This window comes from Mus pahari, chromosome X (genome assembly GCF_900095145.1).
Source record: "Mus pahari chromosome X, PAHARI_EIJ_v1.1, whole genome shotgun sequence".
Taxonomy (NCBI): domain Eukaryota; kingdom Metazoa; phylum Chordata; class Mammalia; order Rodentia; family Muridae; genus Mus; species Mus pahari.
This window is the reverse complement of record NC_034613.1, coordinates 93,958,203-93,965,821: the sequence shown is the minus strand read 5'-3', so window position 1 is coordinate 93,965,821 and position 7,619 is coordinate 93,958,203. Positions and strand designations below refer to the sequence as shown.

The 7,619-nt window shown below is 36.6% G+C and overlaps 1 non-coding gene across 1 annotated transcript; it reads left to right on the top strand.

The window, feature by feature from the left end:
- Positions 1-7,109: 7,109 nt before the first annotated feature.
- On the top strand, positions 7,110-7,214 carry LOC115063271. Its single transcript, XR_003843137.1, has one exon. It is a non-coding gene; the product is annotated as a U6 spliceosomal RNA (small nuclear RNA).
- Positions 7,215-7,619: the final 405 nt, after the last annotated feature.

Sequence of the window (7,619 nt, the reverse complement as noted above, 5' to 3'; positions counted from 1 at the left end):
GTAATGGAGGTGGTGTAACTGATGCATTTCGACTCACAGACACCTCTGGCTTAGGACGAATTTGGACCTTAGACTGCACGTTCAGTTCACTCTTTCCAACTCCATATCTGACATATGGCTTTGAATTTTTCATGTATTTGACTTCTCTCCTCTGTAGACATGGAGGACTGGCAAATACTTTTCCTACAGCTTGTGTTAAGGCCTTACTTATTTCTTTAATTGGATAGGTCGAAAATGCAGAACATTCTGTTGTTGATGGATTCTCATGTGAATGAGGTATCTCTATGTAAGTGGGTGGGATGTGGCCCACAGTAATGTCATTTTCCATCAGAGTAATTTTATGTATACATTTTGGTTCACAGGGATGATCTACATGCTGGTTCTTTTTCCTAAATCTTTCCTGCACTTGTTCATTAACTCCGGCCACAAGCTTTTCTTCACAAGTTTTAAAGTATGAAATATCATGAGAAGCTGCTAAACCCTGATCACTAGCTACACAGCAAGGAATCTCTACATTTTGTTCATTTTCTTGGCAAGGTGGAATTGCTAAATCATCACTATCATCTTGGTGGTAAGGAATCTGTACACTTTCTGTATCTTCTTGGATACTAAGAACTGGTACAACTTGTGGATTATCTTGTAAGTTAGGAACAGACATAAAGAGAGGTGATGTTTGCACACTAGCATCATGGGTTTCACATATTTTAGCAGGCAATGGAATGAAAGGATACTCTAGATCTGTTTGAATACATGCACTTCGAGAAGATTTTGACTTTTTAGCTTGCAAAGGAAATTCTTTTTCTGTGTCCTTTTCAGTGATGTTATTGTTTAACTGGGTTACACAATCATGTAAAGTATCATATCTACAAGAGACCTTATCAACCTCTTTGGATAACGCCCCAAGTACGCCTTCAGCATGCTTATTTAGATTATCTACTTGTGAAGCTATATTATTTAAGGACATATGAATTACACGAACTAACTCATCCTGAACATTTTGAGCCACTGATAGTTTACTTGGATCCTCACCATCGTTTTCTTCATTTAATGACATGGCTGTTCTTTAAAATTTTTGGGAGGTACACTCCCACCTTACCTTCTTTTAACCATCATCACCCTTTCTTAGACCCACAATAGTATTTGGAGGTGAGAGTCTTACCAGTAATGTATGACTCTGGTGGAGGATGCTCCCAGCAGTCGGCTAACTTCAGATTTTGAGCAGTAACCTGGCAACATACTGGAGTTTTCTGTTTGAGTCATAAGTGAGAGAATAATGGTTCCCAGCCTCACCAACACACACCCCTCTGCCATACTGCCTGTTGAGGCTAGTTAAAAGATGGAAAGATACTATGGAGAGGAAAAGCTTAGTTTATCCCCTGATTTCTTAGTGTTTGTATAATAAAAGGTTTGAGGATAAACTGTTCTATATCTACTGGCATGAGTTTAAATAATATCTGTCTCCTTTGTGATTCTAAAACTCTCTTCCAGTTGACATGAGTGAGATATATCTTCACACTTGTGTTGCTATATCTTTGAGTAAGATAGTTTCCTCCGTTATGTTTTTCATGCAGGAACTTAATGAGTCAGCTTTGCCTTTTAAATAAAAATTTTAGAGTTATTTTATTTTATGTTAACTTAAAATTATTTTCTGGAACTATAGCAGCAACAATTTTTCATGCAGTTAATGTTAAGGAAAATACTTCAGTGCAGAGAAGAAAGAAAGTTCTCTTAGGATGTTTAATCTTGAAGGAACACACAGAGAATTCAAATCTCTTTTTTCATGAGTATAGCTAGAATTAAACCACAGAGAATAATCACAAAAATCACTAGAAAAAGAGCTACATTTTTTTCTTTAAAGGATAAAACTTAAATACAGGAAAAAGCTCTGTTAAACATTTTGCAATGAGATACATTCATCATCAGTTAGATTCATCAGAAGTTATAGGTCTTGCAAACTTTATATGACCCAGCACAAGGGAAGGCCTGGGCCAAGTAGTGGGAGTGGGTGGGTAGGGGAGCAGGGGTGGGGGTGGGTATAGGGAACTTTCGGGATAGCATTTGAAATGTAAATAAATAAAATAAAAAAAGGATAAGTAAAAAAAAAAGAAGTTATAGGATGAACTGATGAAATAATTCCTTTTTTTTTTTTTGGGCCCCAAACCATGGGTTTTATCATGACAGCTTTATATTTCCTTGTCAAGTACTGCAGTTAGCTTTATCTTTAACACTTTGACACTTTCACCATCAGTCTCCTTCCCACTTATCCATACTGCTCATTTTAACCCCAACTATATAGTCAATTGTATCTAATTCTTTTACTGAAGACCACTGTCATGCATGTCCCTACTTGCATGGCTAAATCTGTTTAACTGGTCTTTCTGAAAATGATGTATTTTCTCTTATTTTGTTCTCTATCACCATACATGCTTGTATCTACAGCCCATCCATTCATGCTCCAAATGTTTTTGTTGTTGCTGCTTATTTGTTTGTTTGATTTTCATGTACTTGCCTAGTGAGATGGCTTATCTGATGAAGATGCTTACTTTCAAGTTTAACAATCTTAGTCCAATCCCTGGAATTCAGTTGGTGGAATGAGAATAGTCTCTTGCAAGCTGTCCTTTATTCTCCATGAGCATATTGGGATAACCAGACACACCCAGACACACACAAACACACACATAAATAAATAAATATGTAAATAAATAGATAAATAAATAAATAAATAAATAATAAAAAATTGAAAAGAAGAACTTTAAAATTTTATGAATATAATTTGAGGGGGATTACCAATGTTGATTGTCTGCATTCATTGGTTCAACAATGACCAGTGTTGGCCTACCTGAAAAACATTCAAATGTCTTGAAAAGAGTTGGGGAAGGAGTTCAGGCTCTAAATGGGATAGGAATCCCACAGTGAGACCAACAGAGTCAACAAACCTGGACCCGTTGTTCTCTTAGTGACTGAACCACCAACCAAAGAACATAAGCAGGATGGGCATAAGCCTCCCTTCACATATGTAGCAGATGTGTACCTTGGCCTTCATATGGGTCATGAACAACTAGAGGGGAGGCTATTACAAAGGCTGTTGCCTATCTATGGAATATGTTCTTCTAGTTGGTCTGCCTTGTGTGACCTCAGTAGGAAAGGATGTGCCTATCCATGCAGAGACTTGATATGCCAGGGTAGGGGGGAATACCCAAGGGGGCCTTACAAGCTCAGAGGAGAAGGGAAAGGAGAGGATTGTGGGAGGGGTGATCAGGAAGGGGCAGTGAGCAGGATATAAAGTGAATTAAAACTTAAAAGTATAATAACTGACAAAACTAACCATTGTGATTACTTCAATACCAAGCATGCTAAATATAACTGGATCAAGGGACTGTGAGAAAGACGACATAGAAAAATTCAAATTTCATAGAGTGAAGCTGATATACCAATGAACAGGTATTTAACACATTTTAAGACAAAGGGAAATTAATTATAAAAATGGAAACAGAGTTTGTGTGTGACTCATTGGAAAATAAACAATAAAAATGTCTATGTTCATCTCTCCAAACATGGGCCAATGGTGCCTTGACAAAACCCTGGAACTATAAATTTATGATTTTGAAGAAAATCAAATTTTTAGAATGGACAAAATTATGGTTATATAGATTGATAGATGCCTTGAAGCCTGTGGTGAGGAACATAAAAATAATGAAAAGACCTAAAGTTTTTCTTCAAACAAGAAGAAAAGACAGCTCTTAAACACAAAATGTCTCACTTGTAATGCTGTTAGTAGATGTAACCTTCTATTATGCTTTAGTGTGTTTTATCATTTCCCTTTTGACATTGTTTTCTGATTACAACCTTATACTACTTTCATTTTGGTTTATTCCACCTCTGCATTACTTTGTAAAATTATTTCTTTATGTTTTTCCATAATTATGTAACTATCTATATATGCTTTCTTCAGTCTATGGGACCTCATTCTTGAATTCAAAAGTTAAAATGATGAGGGCAGCAATCTTGTAAGAACTGGTAACTCTTAACAACTCTGAAAACTGGATACTATGTCTTCAGCCCTCCAAAATCTACATACCCAAACCTATGCTAGATTGTTTAAGTTTTAATGACTTACTAGCATCATGATTATCAGTAACATCATGATAAATAGATCTTGCTATTTTATGCTAATCCCAGTAATGTAAGTCTACTCTCTGCTTTATCACTTGTGTAATTTGACATCTACAGTAATAATATCTCTCTTCCTGAGTCCTATCAAATGATTATCCTTCCACCTCTGACCAAAAAGCCTCATTTGTTCTCTTTTAATAAGACAGGTTGTTACTTTTCATTCCTAGATATGTGTGGCCCATGTCCCTTGTCAGCATGCAGAATGTTTTCGAAAAAAATGGATGTTTAGAATATACAGCATCTAAGACTAAAGGGGTAAAGTCTCAGAGGGAGAATTGAAATATAAAGGCAGGAAAAATTATGGGAATATGAGAATTAAAAGGAGCCCCTCTCCCAGGAGTTTTGTTGAAGACTTTCAACAGCCGAGAAGCAAGATTTCCAACATATACAGTATTTTCTGAAGTCTTTTTCTCTTTCCCTAGTTATAAACCTGTCGATTATATAGGATTCCCACTGGAAATTTGCTGCACAAATCTAGTGACAACTGTTTTTATCTTATCTGTTTATAATTCCACTAAGACATCTTTCAATAAGCATCATTTAACAAAAAAGCAAGATAAAAATCTTCCTTAGCAATATTTTGAGTCATAAATTGTCACCAACATAGTATGTATGGATAATGCTAAGATGCTTAGCTGCAACTATCCCTTGAAAAGCCCATACAAACATACAGGTTATGTCTTATGTTTTTTTCCTAAGCATTTCTCTTTTAAGCCTTGTGTTCAAAAACTGTTAAAAGTCAGTTTAACAGTTATTAAGTCTTATGAATTCTCACACTCTCTCTAGAGTTCTACAAACACTTAACAGATGTCAGGGGAAGGGCAGACTTTTTCTTTAGTGCTATAGACTCTGGTAAGTTGTTCATGCTTCTTTACTTGCATATCTCCATGACAATGCATGGAAGCCTAAGTAAGTGTGTCACCAAAACAAGACATGAAAGACAGACAAGTTGGGAAGGGGAAGGATATTAGTGGGAGTGGGAAAGGAAGAAGAGATGGTGATGGGGATGCATATAATCAAAATGCATTCTACACATATGTCAAAGTGTTATAATAAAACATTATTATTTTATAATCTATATATACTAATTCAAAAGAAAAATAAATAAACTGCAGCTCTTCTTTGAGAAGTTGACTCACCATGCTCTTGGGTATGCTTTTATTTCTTGAGCATCTTTCATTCTACCTTGAATAAAACCCCCAATTTGTCTAATACTGGTTAGACTTTAAATGTTGTGCTTTTGAGTTACCTGACTTGTGGTTCAAAAAAAAAAAAACAAAACAAAAACAAAAACAAAAAAACAGGGAAATCTTTAGGCTGCTGGGCCTGACACCACTGACAGGTGTTTCATGCCTAATCAATGGAGGGGTTGAGGTGCTTGGGGCTTCATAGTTGTAATAGTGCTGACTTATAGTGGCAAATTTAGTTTTACATATATTTATAAAATATTGTAAAGTCACTATGTAGTTTAAAACCTTATAATTAATTACTACAAATACATTAGATGTTGCAAGGTAAGAGTTATCTAGAAAAAAAAAACTATGGAAGGACTTACAGAGACAAAGTTCAAGCTGAGATGGATGGAAGGACCATCCAGAGACTGCCCCACCCAGGGATCCATCCCATATAAAACCATCAAACCCAGACATTATTGCATATGCCAGAAAGATTTTGCTGATAGGACCCTGATATAGCTCTCTCTTGTGAGGCTATGCCAGTGCCTGGCAAATACAGAAGTAGATGCTCACAGTCATCTATTGGATGGAACACAGTGCACCTAATGAAGGAGCTGGAGAAAGTAACCAAGGAACTAAAGGGGTCTGCAACCCTATAGGAGGTACAGCAACATGAACTAACCAGTACCCCCCCTCCCCCAGAGCTGTGTTTCTAGCTTCATATGTAGCAGAAGATGGCCTAGTCAGCCATCAATGGGAGGAGAGGCCCTTGGTCTTGCGAAGATCATATGCCCCAGTACAGGGGAATTGCCAGGGCTGGAACGTGGGAGTGGGAGGGTTGAGGAGCAGGGTGGGGGGAGGGTATAGGGGACTTTGGGGATAGCATTTGAAATGTAAATGAAGAAAATATCTAATGAAAAATTACAAAAAAGAAAAAAACTAAACATGTCAATTTCTCACAGTTCAGTTTTAGATTTATAAGAGGTATCAAAGATAGCAATTTTATTTTCATATGTCCTATAAAATCTCAAAGTAAGTTCATGATAACACACTGGTAAGGAGGTAAGAACTGGGGAAAGAAAATAGAAGTTCATAAACAATAGTATAAAGTATGAAAACAGATAAATCCAGAAACACTTATATTTATAAAGGAAACAACAGAATCCAACCTAGAGGCTGAACAGAGAAACAATGACAGGGAAAGATGTACTCTCTCCCTTCTCTAGAGCTACAAGCAAAATAGAGGAGGAAGGAATGTGAAGCATACTCTGATTTCACTGACCGGATCCCCTGTACCTAAACATTTCTTTCTCTATTGTTCACCCTCCACAACAAAAAGGTCACAACACCCCAAAAGTCAGCCATGAAGTCTATACCTCCAAATAATATATAGACCGAGCAGTTCATACTTAGGAGTACACGTGTATGTGCACATATCTATATAACAATAACTGAAGCAAAAAGAGGCCATAAATTTAAAAGAGAGCAAGCAGTGGTATATAAGAGGATTTAGAGGGAGGGAAGAAAAGAGGGAAGTTATGTAACTATATTATAATCTCAAAGATAAAAGAAATAATAAACAATGAAGCAAATTCTGTGCAAACTCAAAACTTTACGGAGACCATGAAACAAATGGTTAGAAGGGATTTGATACTGACTGCATCTCTCTTGCCCTCAAGCTGAAAACCCTGGTCCATAACCAAAGCACTGTGGGAGAACAGAAAATTAAGCACTATTACATCTCAAAAACCTCAAGCACATGTTCGCTTCGGCAGCACATATACTAAAATTGGAACAATACAGAGAGGATTAGCATGGCCCCTGAGCAAGGATGACACACAAATTCATGAAGTGTTCAATATCTTTACTTCACATAAAACCAGAGACACTGAAATTTATAGAGGACAAAGTGGGGGAAAGCCTTGAAGATATGGGCACAGGAGAAAAATTCCTGAACAGAACACCAATGCCTTGTGCTTTAAGATTGAGAATCAACAAATGGGACCTCATAAAACTGCAAAGGTTCTGTAAGGCAAAAGATACTGTCAATAAGACAAAAAGGACACCAACAGATTGGGAAAGAATTTCTATGAATCCTAAATCTGATACGGGACTAAATATCCAATATATACAAAAAGCTCAAGAAGCCAGATTCCAGAAATGCAAATAACCCCATTAAAAATGGGGTACAGAGCTAAACAAAGAATTCTCAACTGAGGAATACCGAAGGGCTGAGAAGCACCTGAAAAAATTGTTCAATATCCTTAATCA